General features: G+C 43.3%; 1 protein-coding gene and 2 pseudogenes across 2 annotated transcripts in view; 1 reads left to right on the top strand and 2 right to left on the bottom strand.

Annotated features, from left to right (window-relative positions):
• Positions 1-14213, bottom strand: part of LOC101931368 (olfactory receptor 10C1-like) — a 57230-nt gene extending 43017 nt beyond the window's left edge. For both annotated transcript variants that reach the window (XM_065565461.1, XM_065565460.1), the window contains exon 1: positions 14121-14213. The gene's annotated coding sequence lies outside the window, so the exon portion shown is untranslated. The remainder of the gene's footprint in view (positions 1-14120) is intronic.
• LOC103306794 (olfactory receptor 5V1-like) lies at positions 2880-3691 on the bottom strand (annotated as a pseudogene).
• Positions 6872-10814, top strand: LOC101930798 (olfactory receptor 5G9-like; annotated as a pseudogene).
• Positions 14214-25730: the final 11517 nt, after the last annotated feature.

The raw sequence follows: 25730 nt of genomic DNA on the forward strand, positions 1-25730 counted from the left end.
TTTCATTTCAATTTCACATTTTGAAACAAAAACTTTCATTTCTTTTTGAGTGGGCAAATTTCCCAAGAGAAAATCAAGGATGTGTTTTTTTGTTTGTTTGTTTGTTTTTCAAAATTCAGATTTTCCCACAGAAAATTTCAGATGAGAAAAAAAAAATGAGACAATTTTTTACCAGAACTAACAAACAAGCAGTAATCAGCATTCCTGTGATAAAGAATTTACAGTCCATCAGAATGATGCTTAGTAGGCAGGACAGCCCACAAAATCACGAGGTAGGAGTAGCTAAGTCTTGCTATTTGTTATCCAATGAACTTGTTGCAATAGATTTTAATTTTGATGAGTAACAGGAATGTAATTCTCTCATGAAAATATTTCCATTTTCAACCAGCTCTATTTTTGTGTGTGAAGAAGGTGAAAGAAGATATGTTTCTAGTGAAAATGGGAGGAGAAGGTGGTGTTTTTTCTAACTGTGACAGGGATTGCATTCCATCACCAGTAAACTGGCATGGGAAGCATTATTGGTCAACCAGTGGGTACATGGATGGTATTGTGGTTGAACCAACTGAATGGTGCAGGAAGAGTTCAGGCTTCAATGTCTTGCTCGCCACAGACTTTCTGGTTAACTTTGGGCACTTTGCTGGGGCTAAGTTTTTCCCATCCAATAGGAGTTGGGCACCTAACTCATCTAAACTCTTTTGAAAATCCCAGCCTGCTAGCTGACTCTTGATTTACCCCAGATCATATCTATGTAAGTCCAACTTTGACAACAGTTGGATTCTGAGTCATATTTTCATTTGCTGAGGCAAGATCCTCATCTGGCATATATGTGTAGCTCTGTTTATTTCAGTGGAGCTACGCTGCTTTATACTAGCTGGGTGAGCATGAATTTCACCTGGGTGCAGAGTGCCAGCACGACTTCCTACTACATTTGGGGCTTAAGTGGAAACTCAGATATACACAAGTCTTTCCAGCTCAACATAGAGTGAAATTTGGGAACAAAATAATTTTAGAATATGGACACTATTGGCCAGAGCCCCACTTGAGGTCAATGCATCTAGCTCCATTCACTTATTGGCACTACATCAAGGACTAGATTCACTAAGGGAAGCAGTCATTGTGATGTTCAGCGTTGCAGCATCTAACTTTTAGGTGCCTACAAAACCACTAGATTTGCAAAGCCTGAGTTGGGCACCCAGGCTTTCTGCACATTGAAAGGTAAGAAACAATCACTTACAAATGGGATTTAATAAAAGCCAAAATGAAAGGTGGTTTCCTAGCCAATGGGAGATGCCAAGGAGAGGGGAGCATTCTAAACCCTGCTGCTATCAACCCTCCTGAAGAGAGGCATCTCTTTCTGCTTGGAATTTTTAGCTGGGATCCCTCTAACCTTACCTAAGGTGTTTTTTAGAAGAAGCAAGGGAAGAGGAAGAGAAGAAATAATCAGAAGTAGACAGCTAATGGCTTCTATCCCAGTCATTAGGGCAGTGACCTGGGATGTGGGAGAGCCCAGCTTCAAGTGTCTGAGGAGAAATGATTTAAATGGAATCTGCCACCTCCCATGTGAGTGCCTTAACCAGTGAGATATAGGATATCCTGATGTGTTTCTCAATCACTCCTCTCCAAGCCTCAGTCATTCTTTGGGAAATGAGTCATTGGCTCCAGTAATTTATTAAGTAATATTATTAAAAAATTCTAGTGATTTTATTATGGATGAATTCAGAAAGATAATGCAGATGTAAAATAGGGTTCTCAACAAATTAGTCAAACAAATGCAATTAATTGACAAAGAGATTCATTTTATGGAATTGGCCAGATACCCAGCTTTTTGTAATTTGCCCAGGGCTCCTGTCATAAACATACACCTAAGGGTACCATACCTCCTTTACCTGTAAAGGGTTAAGAAGCTCAAATAACCTGGCTGGCACCTGACCAAAAGGACCAATAAAGGAAGAAGATCCTTTCAAATCTGTGCGGGGAGGTTTTTGTTTGTGCCCTTTTTGTGTATTCTCTCTTGGACAGAGAGAGGCCAGAGCAGGAAAAACACGTCTCATAAAACCCTACCTGAAATAAGCATCTAAGATAACAAATTGTAAGTAATAGCAAGGAAATGCATTAGATTATCTTTTGTTTTAGCTTGCGAATTTTCCCTATGCTAAGAGGGAGGTTTATTCCTGGTTTTTGTAACTTTGAAGTTTTGCCTAGAGAGGAATCCTCTGTGTTTTAAATCTTATTACCCTGTAAAATTATCTTCCATCTTGATTTTACAGAGGTGCTTCTTTTACTTTTTTATTTATAATAAAGTTCTGCTTTTAAGAATCTGATTGGTTTTTAGTGTCCTAAAACCCCAAGGGTCTGGTCTGTGTTCACCTTGTTTACCTATTTGGTTGGTATATTATTCTCAAGCCTCCCCAGGAAAGGGGGTAAATGGGCTTGGGGGATATTTTGGGGAAACAGGAACTCCAAGTGGTCCTTTTCCTGAATCTTTGTGTAACTCACTTGGTGGTGGCAGCGATACTGTCCAAGGACAAGGAAGAATTTGTGCCTTGGGGAAGTTTTTAACCTAAGCTGGTAGAAATAAGTTTGGGGGTCTTTCATGTGGGTCCCCACATCTGTACCCCAGAGTTCAGAGTGGGGAAGGAACCCTGACAGCTCCATTGAAGAAGGTGGGCCAGATTAAAGAGAGAGAGAGAGGAATGTGTGAATGACTGCAGTATGGTGTTTCTTCTAGTATTCACTCTGGATGCAGGAGACCAACAATCCAGTCCCCTTTGATCCACTGACTCTTCTACCGCTGGGTATGTGACCTGCTGAAGTTAATGAAGCCACACTGATTTAGACCAGCTGAGAATTTGACCCAAAGTGTCATTCAATCACCAATACTACTTGAAAAACCTGTATTTCCCCAACATTTTCCTTACAGCTGTTTTCACCTCCCTGTTTTTCAGGCTGTAGATGATGGGGTTTAACATGGGGGTCAAGATGCTGTACTGGATGGAGAACATTTCATCCAGAGCCACAGAGGAGACTGAGCTGGGTTTTGTGTACTGGAAAGAAGCTGTAAGGTAGAATACACCAACCACAATCAGGTGGGAACAGCAGGTGGAGAAAGCTTTATGCCTGCCCTCCACAGAGCGTATCCTCAGGATGGTGGAAACAATGTGAATGTATAAGATCAGGGTGAGGAGAAAGGAGCTTGATCCAAATATCACAATAGAAGTAAGAAGCACCACTTGATTGCTGAGGGTCTCAGCGCAGGACAGATGTAATAGATAAGGGAGCTCACAGCCAAAATTGCTGATTTGATTGGGCCCCCAAAAGTGCAATTTCAATGTAAAAGCAGTGTTAAGCAGGGCATGAAAGAAGCCCATAGTCCATGTGCCACTCACCATCTGAACACAGATCCCTTTGTTCATTTTCTCCACGTAATGCAATGGGTCACAGATGGCAACGGAGTGGTCATATGCCATGGCTGAGAGAATGAAAACTTCTGTACCAGCTGAAGGATGATGAAGAACATCTGGCTAATGCAACCACTGACAGAAATAGTTTTGTGCTCTGCTAGGGAGTTCATCAGCATATTAGGCACTGTGACTGAAGAATAGCAGATATGAACAAAAGATAAATGGGACAGGAAAAAGTGCATGGGGGTGTGTAGGTGAGGATCAGCCCTTATCACCAGGATGATCATCATGTTCCCCAAAAGGGTGATTAGGTAAATAACTAAAAACACCAGGAAGAGGAAAATCTGTATCTATGGTTGTCTTAACTATAAAGGGAAGGGTAACAGCCCTCCTGTGTACAATGCTATAAAATCCCTCCTGGCCAGAGACTCCAAAATACTTTTACCTGTAAAGGGTTAAGAAGCTCAGGTAACCTGGCTGACATCTGACCCAAAGGACCAATAAGGGGACAAGATACTTTCAAATCTTGGTGGGGGGAAGGCTTTTGTTTGTGCTCTTTGTTTTGGGGGTTGTTCGCTCTTGGGACTGAGAGGGACCAGACATCAATCCAGGCGCTCCAAATCTTTCTGAACAAGTCTCTCATATTTCAAACTCGTAAGTAAACAGACAAGCAAGACGTGTTAGTTTTTATCTTTGTTTTCTCAACTTGTAAATGTACCTTTTCGCTAGAGTATTTATCTCTGTTTGCCGTAACTTTGAACCTAAGGCTAGAGGGGATTCCCCTGGGATCTTTAGGTTTGATTACCCTGTAAAGTTAGTTTCCATCCTGATTTTACAGAGATGATTTTTACCTTTTTCTTTAATTAAAAACCTTCTTTTTAAGAACCTGATTGATTTGTCCTTGTTTTTAGATCCAAGGGGGTTGGATCTTGATCCACCAGGAGTTGGTGGGAGAAAGGAGGGGGGATGGTTAATTTCTCCTTGTTTTAAGATCCAAGGGGTTTGGATCTGTATTCACCAGGGAATTGGTGAAGAGTCTCTCAAGGCTACCCAGGGAAGGGAATTAGCACTTTGGGAGTGGTGGCAGCGGACCAGAGCTAAGCTGGTAGTTACGCTTAGAAGTTTCCATGCAGGCCCCCACATTTGTACCCTAAAATTCAGAGTGGGGAAGCAGCCTTGACAGTGGGTCACTGGAAAATCCCAGGAGAATAAATTCAGTCACCATTGTTTGATTTTCCATTGATATTCATTCAGAAAATCTGTGACCTGTAGGACCAGAAAAAAATAAATGAAATTAATACATTATAAAAGTAAATTGAAATGGCATGTGGAGGTTAATTGATCAGTAGGATGATCACATAGAGATCCCTATTCTGTCATGCAAATGGTGTCTTTTAGCTAGACAAAATAAGCTAGATTCACACTCAGGTGTCTATCTGCCACTTCAGGCATCTAAATCCCAGAATCAGACCCACTGGGATTCACAGATACGCTGCTCAGCGAGGACTGTAGGATAGTCTGGTGTGGGGTTCCCTCAAGCTCTTCATTTGAAGCTGTTCTACTATGGACCAATAATTCAAGAGGCATTGGAGCTAAGAGACTAAACGCTGGGTTTGCTGCAGCTGGTGTGAGTGCTATAAAGTCTCTCTCCAGCTCTCTCTATTTTTCTGGCCTTTTATCTGTTTAACCTGCCTTCCTGACTGCAATGGAGCTACAGTTAAATTACACTCGTGAAGATGTGGCCACTTCCATAAAATTATTTTCTTTGTCTATTACATTATGTAGGTTTTGTTCAAGTATTTTGTTCAAAACTCTGTTTAATATCTGAAATATCTCACTGGATTAATCCATATTAAATTTTCTATGATTTCAAGAAGAAGAAGAAGAAGAAGAAGAAGAAGAAGAAGAAGAAGAAGAAGAAGAAGAAATAATAAACCCCAAGACTCAGAAACACTGTTTAGGCACCCAGCAGTTTATAGCCTGCCACCCAACCCAAGATGGAGAATATGGGCAAATCAATAATTATTATTAATGGCCTGAAGGTAGCCTCAGAAGTGCCCATTTGGACTACAGGCTCCTGATCCAGCAGGGCTTGTGGTGTTGAGATGGGTAAGCCCAGGTAAATATTATACCGTTGTCCAAACAACTCAAGGAAACCAGACATCATTGTCAACAAAAAGTGAAATGGAGCTTTACTGTAACCCAAGAATGAATCTGATGTTTTACAGATTGATAGAATCTAAGACCAGAAGGAAGCACTCTGATCATTTAGTCTGACCTCCTGGTTAACACAGGCTGGAGAATTTACCCAATATGGCATATTTTTTACAAAGATTATTATAAGAGTGCATAGGTCGGGAATACAGGGTGCATAGGATTACATGTTCATAGATCACTGAGACACTGAAAATGCACAAGGTTCTTCCAAAGATCATTTCCCTGCTGCAGCAACAGCAATCTATGGTTAACCAGAACACTCAACTCCACTGGAAGGGACTCTCATTGATGAGGTCCAAATTAAAACGGAAACCTTTCAAGCGGATTCCTTAGCACCAATTTTGTTGATGGTAGAGATTCTTTTGCTGGAAAGGATTCTCTGTGAGATCAGTTGTTTTCAGATCACCAAATAAGAAAAAATAGTTAAACATTCAATTAGTTAAACATAAGATTGGTCTTAATCAACAGGAAGGGTCACAAAATGAGCTACAGAGATTGATGATATGTAGAAAAGTGTGGTGAAGATATAAATCTATGGGCTGGCTTGGCTAACTGCATTAGTATCTGTAAAGATGGGCAGACTGGTAGTTCATGAAGGTGTTATCCTAGATATTTCTTAGCATAGAGTATAGATCATCTGGTTGCAATAACCAGTGATGACTGAATTTTATCCCAGCCCAAGAAAGCATGAAAGAAAGGACAAAGCATATTGGAAAAAAAGACTCAAAGGTTTTCACAGAAATGAATGTTCAGATAATGGTGCAGAGGGATTGAACCCATTAGTGATATAAGGTTAAGGAAAACATTAGTTCTAGAAGGATACCTCAAAGAAAGAAAGAAAGAAAGAAAGAAAGAAAGAAAGAAAGAAAGAAAGAAAGAAAGAAAGAAAGAAAGAAAGAAAGAAAGAAAGCTTCAATATGAGTGATCAAGAGCAGTCCTTAAGTCTTAATTATGTAAGAAGCAAAACTGACCAATAGAACTGCTCCCCGAACTGCAGAATGTGTTCCGGAAAGGAAGAGATGGTGGAGCATATGTTGAGCAACCACAAAAGACTATTTGGGAGATAATATATGAACAGGCCCAATGAGGTTGCAAAGTGTCTGCACTGGAGCCTCTCTGGCAAGTATGAACTGAAATAATCGATGCACTGTTATGAACACCAAACTGAAAAGCTCTAGAGAGTGAAGGGGCTAAGTTTTTATGCAACCTGTCAATTGTCACAGACAAATTGGTGCAGTCAAACAGGCTAGATAATGGTTGCAGAAAAGAAGACAAACCAGTCCATGTTAATTGATGTTGCCATACTACAAGACAGAAACATAAAAAAAGAAACAAAAGAGAAGATGGTGAAGTATGAAGAACTCTGCTACGAAGAAGAACAGTTATTGAAAACTAGAACAAAGAATATCCAAGTGATTTTTGTAATACTTTGAGTGATCTGTAAGGGTATGAACGAGTAACTCAAGAACATGTTAGGAGTGCAAGACATCATGGTCATTGACCTCCAGCAGAACGTTCTCTTGAAAGTCAAAGGAGAATGAGTGTATTTGGGTATCTAAAATGCAGGACCTCTGCAGAGGGGGTAACAAAACTCCTGACTACATAGTAGATTTGGGTTCAGGATTTATTGATAACTCACAAGGATAAATTTTAGATAGTACCTGTCCCATTTTTATGCTTAAAGATCATGTTTATTGTGAAAGGCATTTGTTTAAAAAATCCCCCTATGTAATATTGAGGAACAATAATATTAATCATAAATTAATGTGCCCAGAAAACACTGTCTAGGCAAGCTGTCAAGAATTTAAAAAGAGGGGTCTGACAAAGTTAGTCTTTTTCCTTTGTCACTTAAACTCTTTTGCAAATTCAACCCAATGGGACTTTTGACTCAGGGTCCTGCAGATCTGAATTTCAGCCTGTTCATACATAAGAGACTCTCTCCTGCCCTCATAGAAGAGAGTGGCTATTTTGACCATGACTTTTAGAGGAAATGGGAATGAAGCCAATGTTCTGTCCAGTGTCAAAACTATGTTTAGTCCCATATTCTCCCAAACCTAAATCTTTCCCCATCGATCAGTTTATCAGACAAATGCTCAAGAGATGGACCTTGTACTGGAACCTAAACAGAAACAACAGCAGATTCTGTGCAAAGTGAAATCATAATCTAAGGGCCTTCTCCAGAGAGCGTCCTGCCCCTAAACTAGACACCTCCCAACACACACACACACACACACACACACTATTGCTGGCACACTAATTCGTCTCAATTTTCTCAAGGCTGCCTTCAGAAAGAGAGAGAGAGTAAGCTGGGCAGCTTAAGTAGTCAATGGGACTCTGCATAGAGACCGACTCCTAGATAAGCAGGGCAGAATCTGGTCCTTAGGAATCAAAAAGATAATAAAAGATTAAAATGAATAAAAATATGAATCAACTCACCTGCCTCTTAAAAGTGGATCATAACTCTGATGAGAGATCCTGACCTGTGATTTTCCAGTTTTGTTTTCTTAGTCTGTTTATCTACTTACTTATTGATTTGTTTGTCTAATTTCTCTATCTGCCTCTGGGATACAGCATCAAAGTCCAATATTCTTTAACAGGAACAGAGAGACCCCTCAAGGTATGTAGAGTTATTGGTGTGAGTGGAGCAAAGACCCTTTCCAAACTGACTCCAAGACTAAGAGCTGATTTCTTGAAAGCTGTTTAAATGCTGTCTTGTTCCCTTGGGACAAGAGCCTGGAAGCTCACTCTCTGTAATAAGCTACCAGCAATACTGTGCTGGGTCAGCCCTTAAGCCACGGTTCATAAAAATAAGAGCACTGTGGCTTCGACTATCAAGAGACCCCAAGTGATTTAGGCATCCAATCTCAGGGACAGTCAGTAAAAAGGCATATATTTGGGCTCAGATTTGAAAAGCAGTATAAGGAGTTAGACACCCAAAGAGCAAATCATTTCATCTTCCTTAGACTCCTGTGAAGATGATAGCCATAATATATGATTACCACAAGATGGCAGCAAAGGTGAAAGCATGGGAAATGGCCAGCCATCCTTCAACTTCAGCAATGGATGGACACACTGGCTAAGGAATGAGAATGGAGTAAATAGATTATAAAATGGAAGCAAAAAGTCAAGGGTGAGACAAAGGAGCAGCTATACTGTATGGAGCTAGGCAAATTTTTTCATAAAAATAATTTGTTTGCCAACAAAACCGTTTGGATCAACTCTGTATTATTTGCAAATGTGAAACCTATTCACCAAATATTTTCATTGAGGTATGGCGGAGGGAATTCTAAGGGCTTGCCTACACTTGTTGGGGGATCGATGAGTGGTGATCGAAGCACTGGTGGTCGATTTAGCAGGTCTAGTGAAGATTCACTAAATCAGTCGTAGATCGCTCTCCCTTCGACTCCTGTACTCCACAGGATCAAGACGAGTAGGGGGAGTCAATGGGAGAGTGTCTCCAGTTGACATCACGTAGTGTGGACCCCACAGTAAATAGATCTAAGCTACATCTATTTGAGTTACGCTATTCACATAACTCAAATTGCGTAGCTTTGATCCGATTTCTCCTGTAGTGTGGACATGGCCTTAATTAACAAACCAGCATGTGGAAATCTAGCAACACCACATATGAAATACACTACAAAAATTACAACACATAACAGAGAAAGAGGTACTTATCGAACTGGCCAGATCCCCAGTGGGTGTGAATCAGCAATAGTTCCATTGGAGTAAAGGGGCCAGGTCCCTAGCTGGAGTAAAAACAGCTGTATCTCAACTGTTGTTAGAAGGACAGATTTAAGAGTCATTAGACCAGAGAGAAACAGCAAGAGAGTGGATGACTTTATAGACCAGTAGTTGGGGCCCTCACCCCAGATGCAGGAGACACAATATCCAGTCCCCTTTCTCTAGTGGCTTTTTACTGTGGGGCCTGATTTGGATATTTGGTTAATTAAAGTGGCAGTTAGGTGCCTAAGTCATCTCTATCTGGCCCATTTTGTCTATGTAAAACACACAAATTCCAGTATGATTTTTGCTATTTGTTTCTCTACATTTTGTCTATTTAAAAAAATATTTTACAGGTTTTAATAGGACTCTTTTTACATTCATCCTGCTGATCAGATTATTTGCACAAGCCACTTCAATTTTATGATATTTATTTTTTATTCATTTCATTTTTGTTTTTGTTTTTATGTTTGTTAGTTTTTTGGTCTTACAGGTCACAGTTTTCTTGAATAAATATCAGTGGAAAATCAAACCACAGTGATTGCATTTATTATCCTTGGACTTTCCAGTGACCCACAGATGCAGATTTTCTTCTTCCTGGTGTTTTTAGTTATTTATTTGGTTACTCTGGTTGGGAACATAATGATCATGATGGTGATAAGAGCTGATTCTCACCACCACACCACCATGTAATTCTTCCTGTTCCATTTATCTTTTGTTGATATCTGCTATTCCTCAATCACAGTGCCTAAAATGCTGATAAACTTCCTAGCAGAGCACAAAACTATTTCTGTCAATGGCTGCATTGCCCAGATGTTCTTCATCATCCTCTCAGGTTCTGAAGAACTTTTCATTCTCTCAGCCATAACATATGACCACTATGCGGCCATCTGTGACCCATTGAATTACATGGAGAAAATGAGAAAAGAGATCTGTGTTCAGCTGGTGAGTGGCACATGGGCAATGGGTTTATTTCATGCCCTACTTACCACAGTTTTTACATTGAAGTTGCACTTTTGTGGGCCCAATCAAATCAGCCATTTCAGCTGTGAGTTCCCTCATCTATTACAGCTGTCCTGCACTGAAACCCTCACCAACCAAGTGGTGCTTCTCACTTCCACTATGATATTTGGATCAAGCTCCCTCTTCACCCTGATCTCCTACATTCATGTCATCACCACCATCCTTAAGCTTCGCTCTGCTGAGGGCAGGCATAAAACCTTCTCCACCTGCAGCTCCCACCTTATTGTGGTTGGCTTATTGTACATGACAGTTTTTTTCCAGTATACAAAACCCAGATCAGTCTCCTCTGTGCTTCTGGATGAAATGCTCTCCCTCCAGTACAGCATCTTGACCCCCATGTTAAACCCCATCACCCACAGCCTGAAAAACAGGGAGGTGTAAACAGCTGTAGGGAAAATATGGGGACATTCCTGTTTCTCAAGTAGCTGTAGGGACACAGAACTTAATTAGTTTTAAGAGCGAGATGGATACGTTTATGAGTTAGGCTGTATGATGGCATTTCTTGTGATGGTGTGGAGCAGGGCTCAGCAGCTCTGGAGCTCATTTCTGGTTTCTGTCTTTTGATCCTAGCTGTCATGCTTCACGGTTGAAGGAAGACATCAGCACAGGTCCCCCTGCAGCAACATATTCTGGGAGGGATTTTTTTCACTCCTACCTCTGAAGCTGGAGAGGGGATATTGGATATGGTGGGCCAGGACTCAGAGATGGCACTGAGCATTCTCTCTCTCAGATGTTTGCCTAGGCTGTTCAGGGACTATCAGTTATGTAAGCCTCTGTACAGATGATTGGAGAGTAGATAATGTAACACCTATTGTTAAAAAAAGGCTCCAGAGGCAATCACAGGCTGGTAAGCCAAACTTCTGGATCATACATATTGGTTTAAATTACAGTAAAGAATGAAATTATCAGACACAGAGATATACAGACTATGCTGGGGAAGAGTCAACATGGCTATTGTAAAGGGAAATCATGCCTCACTAATCTATTAGAATTCTTTCAGGAAATCAAGAAGCATGTGGACAAGGATGATCCAAGGGATATAGCATAATCGAATGTTCAGAAAGCCTTTGACAAGTTCCCTCACTAAAAGCCCTAAAGCAAACTAAGCAGTCAGGGGAGAAGAAGCAAGGTCCTATCATGGGTCAATAACTGGTTAAAGGATACAAAACAGCGGATAGGAATACATAGTCAGTTTGCATCGTGGAAAGAGGTAAATAGCAGGGTCTCCCAAGGATCTGTACTGGGACCTGTGCTGTTCAACATATTCATAAATGACCTAGAAAAAGAGATGAACAGTACGGTGGCAAAAATTGCAGAGAACAGAAAAATTATTCAATATAATTATATCAGAAGCAGGAAGCCTGGCAAACAATCATGGGGGCATTGGACAATCAAGGTGCTAAAGGAGCACTCAAGGAAGACACGGCAGTTGCCGAGAAGCTAAATGAATTCCTTGCATTGGTCTTCACTGCAGAGGATGGAAGGGAGATCCCTTCACCTTAGGAGACAAATCAGAGGAACTGTCCCAGACTGAGGTGTCGATAGAGGAGGTTTTGGAACAAATTGATAAATTAAACACTAATAAATCAAAAGGACCAGGTGTCATTAATCCAAGAGTCCTGAAGGAATTCAGATATGAAATGAAAGAACACCTTCTTTTCCTTACAGTCATGAAAACTGTCATTTCACTAGCACTTTCTCCCAGAATTGCCTTCCTCCTTCAGATTCGTCCCTGTAGGTCAGATCGTGTCTAACAAATGGTACCACAGCCACACCTTTCACCCTCATTCTGACCACCCCACACAGAAAAGCCACTTGCTTCAGCTCCAGCCAGCTCCATCCCAGGTTTTGTGGTTCTGAGGTCCCAAATGGACTCATGGCCCATGGTAGAATAGTAGGTCACATCCATAGACTCTTCTTTTATAGGTGTGTGTGGTGGTGGGGGGGGGGAGTTTGTGTGTGTTTTTACAAAAGCTAAAAAGCCATTTGCACTGAAAACATTGGCTAATATGCTCCACTCAGCCTACATAAGGAATAAAGGCTTACACTGGTTGTTAGAGACCTCAAGTTTGGGATTTTAACGGATCGTAAGGGAGCTAGGTGCTCAATCCTATTAATTGTTGCACTGACTTTAAAACCACTAACCAGAACAAGACACATATTCCTCTCTATTTGGTAGTCTTACAAATATCCCAATAAACTGGGGACTGGACAGGTTGTGTAGAGTAATTGAGGTGTTGTCAAGGCTGAATACCCACTCTGTCACTCCGAGTGCAGAAGTGGGGCCCTCAAGGATTTAAAAAATTAATACTGGCCACTCCAGGCTTGTATTAAACTCCCAAGGTTACAGCTTTTCTCTGAACTTGGCTTGGTAAATGCTGCCACCACCCAAATGCAAAAAAACAAAACAAACAAACAAAAAAACCCTTTGAACCCAGGAAGGAACACTTGGGAATTACTCCCTGTGGGGTACCCTCAAGCCCTTTTCACCCGTCAGGGTTCCCTCCCCACTCTGAACTTTAGGGTACAGACAAGGGGACCTGCATGAAGAACCCCTAAGCTTATTTCTACCAGTTTAGGTTAAAAACTCCCCTATTCCTTGGATTAAGTAACGCTGCCACCACAAAGTGATTTAAACAAACATTTAGGGAGGGCCACTTGGAGCCCTACCTTAAACAAATATCCTCCCAAGCCTCTACACCCATTTTCCTGGCCAGGCTTGAGAATAATCCCCCAAGCCCCTACACCCCCTTTCCAGGGGAGGCTTGAGAATAATATCCTCACAAATTGGTATAGGTGAACACAGACCCAAACCCTTGGATCTTAAAATGATGAAAAATCAATCAGGTTCTTAAAAGAAGAATTTTAATTAAAGAAAAGTTAAAAAAAAAACCTCTGTAAAATTGGGATGGCAAGTACTTTACAGAGTAACAAAAGCCCCGAGAACATAGAGGATCTCCCCTCTAGGCAAAACCTTAAAGTTACAAATCCAGGGATAAACCTCCCTCTAGACAAGGAAAATCACAAGCCAAAATAAAAGTAAGCTAACACATTCCCTTATTATTACTTACTAATTCTAACTGAGTTGGATTGCTTGCCTTCTTGATCTGTCTCCGGCAAGCACACAGAACAGACAGACAAAGAACAGACAAAACAAAGCCTTTCCACCCTCCCCAGATTTGAAAGTATCTTGTCCCCTTATTAGTCCTTTATCAGGTGCCAGCTAGATAACTGAGTTTCTTAACCCTTTACAGGTAAAAGGATTTTGTGACTCTGGCCAGGAGGGATTTTATAGTACTGTATACAGAAAGGTGGTTACCCTTCTCTTTATATTTATGACAACCCCCCTCCAGGGAAGAGCTGAGAAAGAAAACAAAGAAAATTAGTTGTGGCTACCAGCTAATCAAACAACATGCACAAACTTCTTAGGACACCAAAAATCCAATCCTGTTCTTAAAAAAAGTAAACGTTATTAAAACAAAAAGCAAGAAAATACATCTGGAATTTAGATTTTTGCTAGATTTTAAAAGAACAATTACAAACATCAAGCACCCAAAATAGCTTTCCTGAAAGTTTATCTTAAAGGTTACAAGCAAACGAAAGCATCTGGGATTAGCACAGGGGAGTCCACAAGCCAATAAGAAATAAAAGAAATAACCCTAATCACATCTTTTTAGACATTCCCTAATTTTACATACATATCTGGGTTTCCAGATAAGTAGGTTCAAGGTATGAATTGATAATCTATAATCATACCTGTCTTAAAGCTGGTTACAGCGTTACTGCTCCATGTCCCAGCAGCCCAGAGAACAAGAGACAAAGGGAAAGTTTCTTTCCCAATTTTAAAACGTTCTGCCTTTCCATTGGCTCTTTTGGTCAGGTGCCCACTCCTTTTCTTTTATCGGTGGGGTTGTTAACTCTTTAGAGGTAAAGCACACAGAGAATAGCCCAAGAGGGATTTTACAGCTAACTGGCTGGCTGGGTGTCCATCAAAGGGAGCTACTCCCCCTCCTTCATATATCGTACGCCTCCCAAATCACAGACAGTGCTGGCCAGTCTGGTTCGAGTTGGGTCCACACCAGCTTGGATTTCTTCATGGAGGTTTAGGAAACAGAGTTAATAAGATACACGCACCTCTAATTTTACTAATAGTTACATGAAGAACTAAACAGTACTTTTTACATTTCAAGGACTACAATGACTTAGAATACAGGGACATTTTTACCCAGCAGATTCTGGGAAACCTTCCCAGGAAAGTGCATCAGCCACTTTGTTAGAGTCTCCTGAAATGTGTTGTATTTTAAAATCAAAGTCATGGAGAGCTAAACTCCACCGAATAAGTTTTTTGTTAGTCTCTTTGACAGTGTGAAGCCACTTCAGTGCAGTATGGTCAGTCTGCGGGTGGAACCGCCATCCCGAAATGTATGGGCGTAGCTTCTCCAGAGCATACACAATGGTGTAACATTCTTTTTCTGAGACTGATGAGTGGCTTTCCTTCTCAGAAAGTTTTTGCTGAGAAACACGACAGGATGGAATTGTTTATCTGGTCCTTCCTGCATTAAAACTGCTCCTACACCACGCTCAGATGCATCTGTGGTTACGACGAATGGTTGGTTGAAGTCCGGGGCCCTGAGTACAGGGTCAGATGTAAGGGCCGCCTTAAACTGGTTAAAGGCTTTCTGACAATTCAGTCCACTGCACTGCATTTGGTTGTTTTTTCCTGGTCAATTCTGTCAGTGGGGTGGCAATTTGGCAGTAGTTTGGTACAAATCGTCGGTAATACCTGGCCAAGCCCAAGAAGGACTGAAGCTGCTTCTTTGACTTAGGGACAGGCCAACTGCCCCAAGAGCACCAGACGACTACAACATATCACCCTGGAGCAGAAGTGCTGCCAGCTTTTCTACCGCCCTAGGCGGCGGAAGGTCCTGTCCCGAAATGCCACACACACACACCCACAGAGGCAGCGGAAGGTCCCGCCGCCGAAATACCATCGCGGTCGCTGCCCCCCAAATTGTAGCACCCTAGGTGACTGCCTAGGTCACCTAATGGGTTGCGCCGGCCCTGCCCTGGAGTTCCACAAAGAGCCTTCAGGCTCAGATGACTTTCAAATACCCCCAGAGCGAAGGGAAACTGTGAATGTGGGCAGTAGGAAGATTACTGCATGGAGAGACACTGGAGCACAGGTGTCAGCTATCAACCAATCCCTGGTGGACCACAAATACGTCGACCCAGATGCCCAAGTGACAGTGCAGCCCTTTAAGGTCAACTCTTTTAACTTGCCTACAGCCTAGTTGCCTGTCCAGTACAAAGGCTGGTCAGGGATATGGACTTTTACAGTCTATGACGATTATCCCATTCCCATGCTACTGGGAGAAGACTTAGCTAACCATATGAGGCTAACAAAAAGGGTGGGGATGGTCACCAGCAGCCAGGCTAAATAGACCTCCACACCTAACTCCATTCCTGAGCCTCCTACAGGGACCCAGCCAGAGGTGATGGAACCTGACCCCAAACCAAAGTCTCTGGCAGCAGTTATAAATCCAGTTCCTGGGACCCAGCCAGAACCAGCCCAAGAATCAAAACTGGCAGAGCAGTCAGCACCAGAGCCCTTGCTTGCAACCCCACCAGAGTCAGGGGAGCCAGCACCAAAGGGCACCACAGAGCCTGCATCTGCAGCAGCAGCTAAACCCGCACAAGAGGCTCAACTGGAGCCTGAAATGCCACCTAGTGCACCAGCACAGAGCAGTTCACAGTCAACGGAAACAACTCCATCACCTGCATCGCTTCCAGTGGGACCAAGCCCAAGTCCACAACCCAGTGAGGAACTAATGTCTAAAGCATCAAGGGAGCAGTTCCAGGCATAGTAGGAAGCAGATGAGAGACTAAAGGGAGCATGGACAGTGGCATGGAGTGACCCACCACCTCTCAGCTCTTCTAAAAGGTCCAGGTTTGTTATAGGAGGACTCTTATACAAGGACACCCTTTCTGGTGGGCACAAGGAGGACTGGCATCCTCAGAGACAGTTGGTAGTTCCAACTAAGTATAGGGGAAAGCTCTTGAGTTTAGCCCACAATCACCCTAGTGGCCATGCTGGGGTGAACAGGACCAAGGACCATTTGGGGAAGTCATTCCACTGGGAGGGAATGGGGAAGGACATTTCTACTTATGTCTGGTCTTGTGAGGTAGGAGAAGTGAGGTAGGAGAAGTGCCAGAGGGTGGGAAAGCCCCAGGACCAGGTCAAGGCCACGCTCCAGCCACTCCACATCATTGAGGTTCCATTTCAGCATGTAGCTGTGGATATTTTGGGTCCTTTCCCTAAGAAGATACCCAGAGGAAAGCAGTACATACTTACTTTCATGGATTTTGCCACCCAATGGCCAGAAGCAGTTGCTCTAAGCAACACCAGGGCTAAAAGTGTGAGCTAGGCATTGATAGACATTTTTGCTAGGGTAGGTTGGCCCTCCGACATCCTTACAGATTCGGAACTAACTTCCTGGCAGGGACCATGAAACATCTTTGGAAAGCTCATGGGGTGAACCACTTGGTTGCCACTCCTTACCACCATCAAATAAATGGCCTAGTGGAAAAGTTCAATGGGACTTTGGGGACCATGATATATAAATTCATGAATGAGAACTCCAATGATTGGGACCTAGTGTTGCAGCAGTTGCTCTTTGCCTACAGGACTGTACCACACCTTAGTTTGGGATTTTCACCTTTTGAACTCGTTTATGGCCATGAAGTTAAGGGACCATTACAGTTGGTAAAGCAGTAGTGGGAGAGGGTTACATCTTCTCCAGGAACTAACATTTTGAACTTTGTAACCAACCTGCAAAACACCCTCAAGGACTCTCTAGCTCTTCCTCGAGAAAACCTACAGGACGCTCAACAGGAGCGAAAGGCCTGGTATGATAAACATGCCAGACAGCATTCCTTCAAAGTAGGTGATCAAGTCATAGTCCTGAAAGCTCTCCAGGCCAATAAGATGGAAGCGTCGTGGCAGGGGCCATTGGAGTGGGGATTCAGCAAGGATTTAAAAAAATAATACTTGCCACTCCAGGCTTGTATTAAACTCCCAAGGTTGCAACTTTTCTCTAACCTTGGCTTCGTAAATGCTGCCACTACCCAAATGCAAAAAAAAAAAAAAAAAAACCAAACACCTTTGAACCGAGGAAGCAGTGAATTCCTCCCTGTGGGGTACCCTTAAGCCCTTTCACCCCCCTCCAGGGAAGAGCTGAGAAAGAAAACAAAGGAAATTAGCTGTGGCTACCAGCTAATAAAACAACATGCACAAATCTCTTAGGACACCAAAAAATCCAATCCTATTCTTTAAAAAGGTAAATTTTATTAAAAACAAAAAGAAACAAAATACATCTGGAACTTAGGCTTTTGCTAGATTTTAAAAGAGCAATTACAAACATCAAACACCCAAAATAGATTTCTTGGAGGTTCAGCTTAAAGGCTACAAGCAAACAAAAGCATCTGGGATTAGCACAGGGGAGTCCACAAGCCAATAAGAAATGAAAGAAATAATCCTAATCGTGTCTTTTTAGACATTCCCTAATTTTACTTATATATCTGAGGCTCCAGAGAAGTAGGTTCAAGGTATGAATTGATAATCTATAATCATACCTGGCTTAAAGCTGGTAACAGCATTACTGCTCAGTGTCCCAGCAGCCCAGAGAACAAGAGACAAAAGGAAAGTTTCTTTCCTAATATTAAAAAGTTCTACTTTCCCATTGACTCTTCTGGTCTCGTGCCCACTCCTTTTCTTTTCCCTCTGGGCTTGTTAACCCTTTACAGGTAAAACAAACAGTGAACGGATCAAGAGGGATTTTACAGCTAACTGGCTGGCTGGGTGTCCATCAAAGGGAGCTACTCCCTCCCCCCACACACACCTTCATGTATCACAGGTGTATTCTATTGGGCCCAGTCAGAGCTTACGTGTTACAAAGTTGGAATTTTCTATAATAATTTAATGAATGACTGAGCAGGAGACATGAGGTGCTTGTATCGTGTAGCTGTCTTGGGCGATAGGATTGTGTCATTAGGGACCATCTGGAACTGACGCATTTAAATGGAGCATTCACAGAGACAACGGGAGCCCCAAGGACTAAACAATTGACACCTGTCCATGGGCAACTCTGACAGACATAAAATGTGAACACAGCAGGGGTCTGCAGGAGGAGGATGGGCTGAGAGGTGTCAGATGACTGGATTAAGGGCAGTTTAGCAGTCCTCACCTAGGACTAACAAAGTCTGTGACCAGGAGTCTCTCAATTGGCCTTGCTGTGCAGAGCTCGTTGTATGAAATGCTGCATGGCTTACCCACGAGGAAGAGTGGGACACTGTGGGGGGTCCGGCACACTGAAGGGGTTCCTCCCAGGGACTTTCTGAAAGCAGGGAGATAGTATAAATCCAATGAGCTATAAAAAGTGAACATTAAAATAAGAAGCAGACTACTTTAACTTATACCATTTATACCCACCTAGTAGGCCTATCTACCCACTCACCCTGTTGATATCTACCCATCTACCTACATATTCACTGGCTGGGATTTTTCAAGGACCCAAAGGGACTTAGATGAAAATCAATTGCAGTTGGATTACTAACTCCCTTAACCCATTAAAAATGTAAAACCACATCCAACTGGTCTCCCTTAGACTCAGGTTTTAAATATTCTCCTTCAGTTCTTTGCATTGCTCATTGTAAAAAATTTTCAGATATAATCATGCCTTCCTTCCTTAGAGTCCACTTATGGGCCCATGGTCTTCCAACTTCTTTCATCCTTGTATTGCTTTGAGAGAGAGACACTTCTCCCAGTACTTCAGTCTCCCCAGTTCTTGCTTTTCAAAATATTCCTTTCTCCAGGCCAGAAGGGAGAGTCTCACCAGTCCAGATTTATAAAGATATTTAGGTATCTAATGAGCCTACTGGGATTTTCAATAGCATCCATACTGTCGGAGAAAAACAGAGTTCTCACTCTCTTTTTTGGGTGCAGCACGTCAGATACTTATTCTCAAGCAATTGCATAGAGGGAGAGAGTGCACTAGGACACAGGGTTTCCCCTCCTAGGCAGGTCTCTCAAAAGATAAACAATTAAGGCAAGCATTTATACCTTTTATTACATAAAATAATGGGCAACAGCTGCATTTTGTTTATACATAGGTCATCCTAATATCTTATTTTTCTCACTTATTTAGACTATAGTCTACATTCCATACTTATCTCACACAAGGTCACAAGAACTTCTCACACAGTTCTTTTCCACTCCCCTCACTCAATCCTCACTTCTACAAGTCTTGCATTATTAGGGTTACAGCTAGCCTGACTCTTGCTCATAGAAGGGACTGTTCGCATTGAAATCCCCTTCAAATCCCTGTCAGTTCTTTCTCTACTTCCACAATACATTCATACATAACTCAGTTGGAAATGAATGGGAGCTAGGCACTGTTAGGTACTTATCTGTGCCTTCAGTCTCATAAAGATCTTTAAAAATCTGACCCATAGACCTTTGCAGGATGATGAATCACCATTTGAGATCAGCTCTGCTGGACAATAGATGTTGGTTTCTTCCTTGACTGGCAAGCCTTCATGTGCAAGACTCATATCCAATACACTTCTTAATACTCAAATCCTTCTGTTTGGTCTCAGGTTTTACTCAGACCATATTCCCAGCAAAGCTCCCAATTACTGAGTAAAAACTGCATTTCAATGTGAGTTGGGTGCCTAAATCCCTAGGCACCTTATGAAAATCCCAGCCTCTGTTGCTTTACACACAGTGATCACAATAAACTCTTCTGTTGTGAACCTTAAGATGAACAATAGAAGGAAGATTTTTTTTCCCTAATTAAACGGAAAGTGCAAGAGGCATTTCTAGAAGCACTTAATGAATTAGAGCCAAGTCAATGGTTCCTGGTTTGACAAAAATATCTGAAAGAAGTGGTGCCCCTTTTTCCGACCATTATCCCAGTGTCACCTACTGGTGTTCTCGTAGACCTGGGTTCAATTCCTCATTATACCTCATGTTGAGCAGGGACTGAAAGTTTGACTGCCCCACTAGGGCCCCAACCACTGGTCTGTAGGTATACAGGAGTGGAGTTTTCTAAAGGGCTCCCATTGAATTTCTTCCACTATATAGAAAATCATTGGGCAAGAAAGCTTCAATAAAATTACAAGATAGCTCACTGCTAAATGACTCTTTGGCTAGGTGGGAGGTTCAAGTCCATGGTCAAATGAGTCTTTTATTTAATTATTTATAGAATATGGAACAGCTTCAATACCCCAGAATATATTATAGCCCAGAGATTAAGGCACTTTCCTCAACAATGGGAGATCTCATTTCAAATCATTGCCCCCAAACAGGTAGAAAAGGGAAGAAAACATCTTTCATATGGAAGGAGTGTGACCGAAGAAATGAACTAAACTTACAAGAAACATCAGCAGCAGAGGGACCCCTCTTCCTCCTGATATTTTGTGAATTTAGCTCAATATTTTTTTCTTGTTGATTTTTAACACATTTAAAATCATGCTGAGTTGAGCAAAACTTCCTTTTTTTGTGAATAAACTGTTCATCTGGAAAATTTCCAATACATCATCTCCTTTGTCTCAACTCCTATTATTTACTTCCATAATGTACAGTCTATTTACTCCTTTTCACATTCCCTGACCTGTGTATCTATCAATTAGTGAAGTTTAAGGTTGGCTGGCCATGATATCTTCATCTGGTAATTATATATATTTTAGCTAGAAGCTTCCAAGGAGTGTTGGGGAGATGAAATGAGTTGCTAATAGGGTGTCTAGCTTCTTAGGCTGTTTTGAAAATAAGGAGCTAAATCCACACCTTGTTATTGACTGTTGCTGAGACTGGATACCTAAATCCTTTGACAATCCAAGCCTCATTGCTCTCATTCTTCCATTTTACAGAGCATTGCCTAAGGCCTGGCTTAGCCCAGTGTTAGTAGTAGCTCGTTAAAGAGAGTGAACTTCAGGGATTGTGTCCCATGGGAACAAAACAGCATTTAAACAGTTGCTAGAATATCAGCTTGCAGTCAGATGAAGAAAGGCTCTTTCCTCAACTCCCACCAATAACCCTACACACCTTGAGTGGCTTCACTGCTCCAGGTAAAGGGCCCAAGGCAGAGTAATAGGTCACATCCATAGACAACATTGGATGCCTGAGATGCTGTATTCTACATTCAGATAGAGAGACAAGATAGATAAATCAATAAGTAGGTGGATAGACTAAGAAAACAGAGAAAATCGGAGTTCAGAATGATGTCACCATATTTATGATTCACGTGTAAAAGGCAGGTGAGTTGATTCATATTTTCCTTTCTTTTTAATCTTTTCTTTATTCTTTCAATTTCAAAGGACCAGATTCTGCCCCTGCCCTTATCTAGGAGTCAGTCATTCTGCAGAATCCTATTGATTTCTGCCTGGATGCCACAGTCTGCTCACACAGACTCAGGCCTGGTCTACACTACGAGTTTAGGTCGACTTTAGCAGCGTTAAATCGAATTAAGCGTGGACACGTTCACACAATGAAGCCCTTTCTTTCGACTTAAAGGGCCCTTTAAACCGGTTTCTTTATACCACCTTCGATGAGGGGATTAGCGATAAAATCGGCCTTTGCGGGTGGGAATTGGGGTAGTGTGGACGGAATTCGACGTTATTGGTCTCCGGGAGCTATCCCACAGTGCTTCATTGTGACCGCTCTGGACAGCACTCTCAACTCAGATGCACTGACCAGGTAGACAGGAAAAGCCCCGCAAACGTTTGAATTTCATTTCCTGTTTGCCCAGCGTGGAGAGCACAGGTAACCATGCAGAGCTCATCAGCACAGGTAACTGTGATGTGATCGCAAAAGAGCTCCAGCATGGACCGAATGGGAGGTACGGGGTCTGCTCGCCATATGGGGAGATGAATCAGTGCTAGCTGAACTCCGTAGCAGTAAAAGAAATGGCAAAGTATTAGAAAAGGTCTCCAAGGCTATGAAGGACAGAGGCCATAACAGGGACACACAGCAGTGCCGCGTGAAAATTAAGGAGCTATGGCAAGCCTACCACAAAGCCAGAGAAGCAAACGGAAGGTCCAGGGCAGAGCCACAAACTTGTCGCTTCTACACGGAGCTGCATGCCATGCTAGGGGGTGCAGCCACCACTACCCCAATCGTGTGCTATGACTCCCTCACTGGAGAAACACACAGGGAAGAGGGTTTGGGGAACGAGGAAGATGAGGATGGAGGTAATGTAGGTAGCTCACAGCAGCAAGGAAGCGGAGAAACCGGTTTCCCCAACAGTCAGGATATGTTTGTCACCCTGGACCTGGAACCAGTAACCCCCGAACTCACCCAAGACCCTCAGGGCACACAGGGGAACTCTGGTGAGTGTACCTTTGCAAATATTACACATGGTTTAAAAGCAAGCGTGTTTAATGATTAATGATTAATTTGCCCTGGCAATCGTGGCCAGTACAGCTACTGGAAAAGTCTGTTAACATGTATGGGGATGGAGCGGAAATCCTCCAGGGACATCTCCAGAAAGCTCTCCTTCATGTACTCCCAAAGCCTTTGCAAAAGGTTTCTGGGGAGGGCTGCCTTATCCCGTCCGCCATGGTAGGACACTTTACCACGCCAGGCCAGTAGCACGTAGTCTGGAATCATTGCATAACAAAGCATTGTAGCGTATGGTCCCGGTGTTTGCTGGCATGCAGACAATATCCATTCCTTATCGCTCTTTGTTATCCTCAGGAGAGTGATATCATTCGCGGTCACCTGGTTGAAATGGGGTGATTTTATTAAGGGGACATTCAGAGGTGCCCGTTCCTGCTCTTCTGAACAGAAATGTTCCCTGGTGTTAGCCACGCGGTGGGGGGAGGGGTGAAGTGATCATCCCAGAGAATTGGGTGTGTGGGGGGAGGGGGTTCAGTTGGGTTTGTGCTGCATGTTAACCCGGAAACCGCAGCCCCTCCTTTTACATTGAAAACCCATTTTAAATGGCCAACCCAATTCATCCTTGATATGGGAAATGAGGACGCTGCTGTTTGAAACCATTCCCACATGTTAAGAAGGTTAAAAAATCCAAAACACTATGGCTTACCATGGCTGCCTGCAAGCCGAAATCTGTTGCCTGGCACTGTGTGAGTGATCTCTCACACCAAACCGGCAGGCCCTCACTATAAGAGGAAAAATGCGACCTTGTAACGAAAGAGTGTACCCATTGTTCTCTAAAATGTGTCTTTTTTAACCACCTCTCCCTTCTCCTCCACCAGCTGCAAATGTTTCTCCTTCACAGAGGCTAGTGAACATTAGAAAGAGAAAACGGAGGACGCAGGACGATATGTTCATGGAGCTCCAGATGTCCTCCCACGCTGATAGAGCACAGCAGAATGCGTGGAGGCAGTCAATGTCAGACGTGAGAAAAGCACAATATGAACGAGAGGAGAGGTGGTGGGCTGAATCGCAGGATGAACAGAGCAAGTTGCGTGCTGAAGATGATAGGTGGCGTCAGCTTGCAGACAGAAGGCAAGAGTTGATTCTCCGTCTGCTGGAGCATCAAACTGATATGCTCCAGCGTATGGTTGAGCTGCAGGAAAGGCAGCAGGAGCAGAGACCGCCGCTACAGCCCCTGTGTAACCAACAGCCCTCCTCCCCAAGTTCCATAGCCTCCTCACCCAGACGCCCAAGAACACGGTGGGGGGGCCTCCGGCCACCCAGTCACTCCACCACAGATGATTGCCCAAGCATCAGAAGGCTGGCCTTCAATAAGAGTTAAAGTTTTAAAATGCAGTGTGTCCTTTTCCTTCCCTCCTCTCCGACCCATCCCAGGCTACCTTGGCAATTATCCCCCTAGTTGTGTGAGGAATTAATAAAGAATGCATGAATATGAAATAACAATGACTTTATTGCCTCTGCAAGCGGTGCTCGAAGTGGGGACGGGAGAGTGGGGTGGTTGGTTTACAGGGAAGTAGAGTGAACCGGGTGCGGGGGAGCGGAGGGTTCATCAAGGAGAAACAAACAGAAGTTTCACACCATAGCCTGGCCAGTCACAAAACTCATTTTCAAAGCTTCTCTGATACACAACGCGCCCTGCTGTGCTCCTCTAACCGCCCTGGTGTCTGGCTGCGCGTAATCAGCAGCCAGGCGATTTGCCTCAACCTCCCACCCTACCATAAATGTCTCCCCCTTACTCTCACAGATATTGTGGAGGGCACAGCAAGCAGCAATAACAATGGGGATATTCTTTTCGCTGAGGTCTGAGCGAATCAGTAAACTGTGCCAACGCGCTTTTAAACGTCCAAATGCACATTCCACCACCATTCGGCACTTGCTCAGCCTGTAGTTGAACAGGTCCTGACTCCTGTCCAGGCTGCCTGTGTACGCCTTCATGAGCCATGGGATTAAGGGGTAGGCTGGGTCCCCAAGGATAACGATAGGCATTTCAACATCACCAACGGTTACTTTCTGGTCCGGGAAGAAAGTCCCTTCCTCCAGCTTTCGAAACAGAGCAGAGTGCCTGAAGACGTGAGCATCATGTACCTTTCCTGGCCATCCCACGTTGATGTTGGTGAAACGTCCCTTGTGATCCACCAGGGCTTGCAGCAGCCTTGAAAAGTACCCCTTGCGGTTTATGTACTCGGTGGCTTGGTGCTCCGGTGCCAAGATAGGGATATGGGTTCCGTCTATGGCCCCACCACAGTTTGGGAATCCCATTTCAGCAAAACCATCCACTATTGCCTGCACGTTGCCCAGAGTCACTACTCTTGATATCACCAGGTCTTTGATTGCCCTGGCAACTTGGATGACAGCAGCCCCCACAGTAGGTTTGCCCACTCCAAATTGATTCCCGACTGACCGGTAGCTGTCTGGCGTTGCAAGCTTCCACAGGGTTATCACCACTCGCTTTTCAACTGTGAGGGCTGCTCTCATCCTGGTATTCTGGCGCTTCAGGGCAGGGGAAAGCAAGTCACAAAGTTCCATGAAAGTGCCCTTACGCATGCGAAAGTTTCGCAGCCACTGGGAATCGTCCCACACCTGCAGCACGATGTGGTCTCAACAGTCTGTGCTTGTTTCCCAGGCCCAGAATTGGCGTTCCACGGCATGAACTTGCCCCAGTAACACCATGATTTCCACATTGCTGGGGCCTGTGCCTTGTGAGAGGTCTATGTCCATGTCAATTTCCTCATCACTCTCGTCACCGCGCTGCAATCGCTTCCTCGGCTGGTCCGGGTTTTGCCTTGGCATGTCCTGGCTCTGCATATACTCCAGGACAATGCGCGTGGTGTTCATAGTGCTCAAAATTGCCATGGTGATCTGAGCGGGCTCCATGATCCCAGTGCTAGCTATGGCGCCTGGTCTGAAAAAAG

Source organism: Chrysemys picta, chromosome 13 (assembly GCF_011386835.1).
Source record: "Chrysemys picta bellii isolate R12L10 chromosome 13, ASM1138683v2, whole genome shotgun sequence".
Lineage (NCBI taxonomy): Eukaryota > Metazoa > Chordata > Testudines > Emydidae > Chrysemys > Chrysemys picta.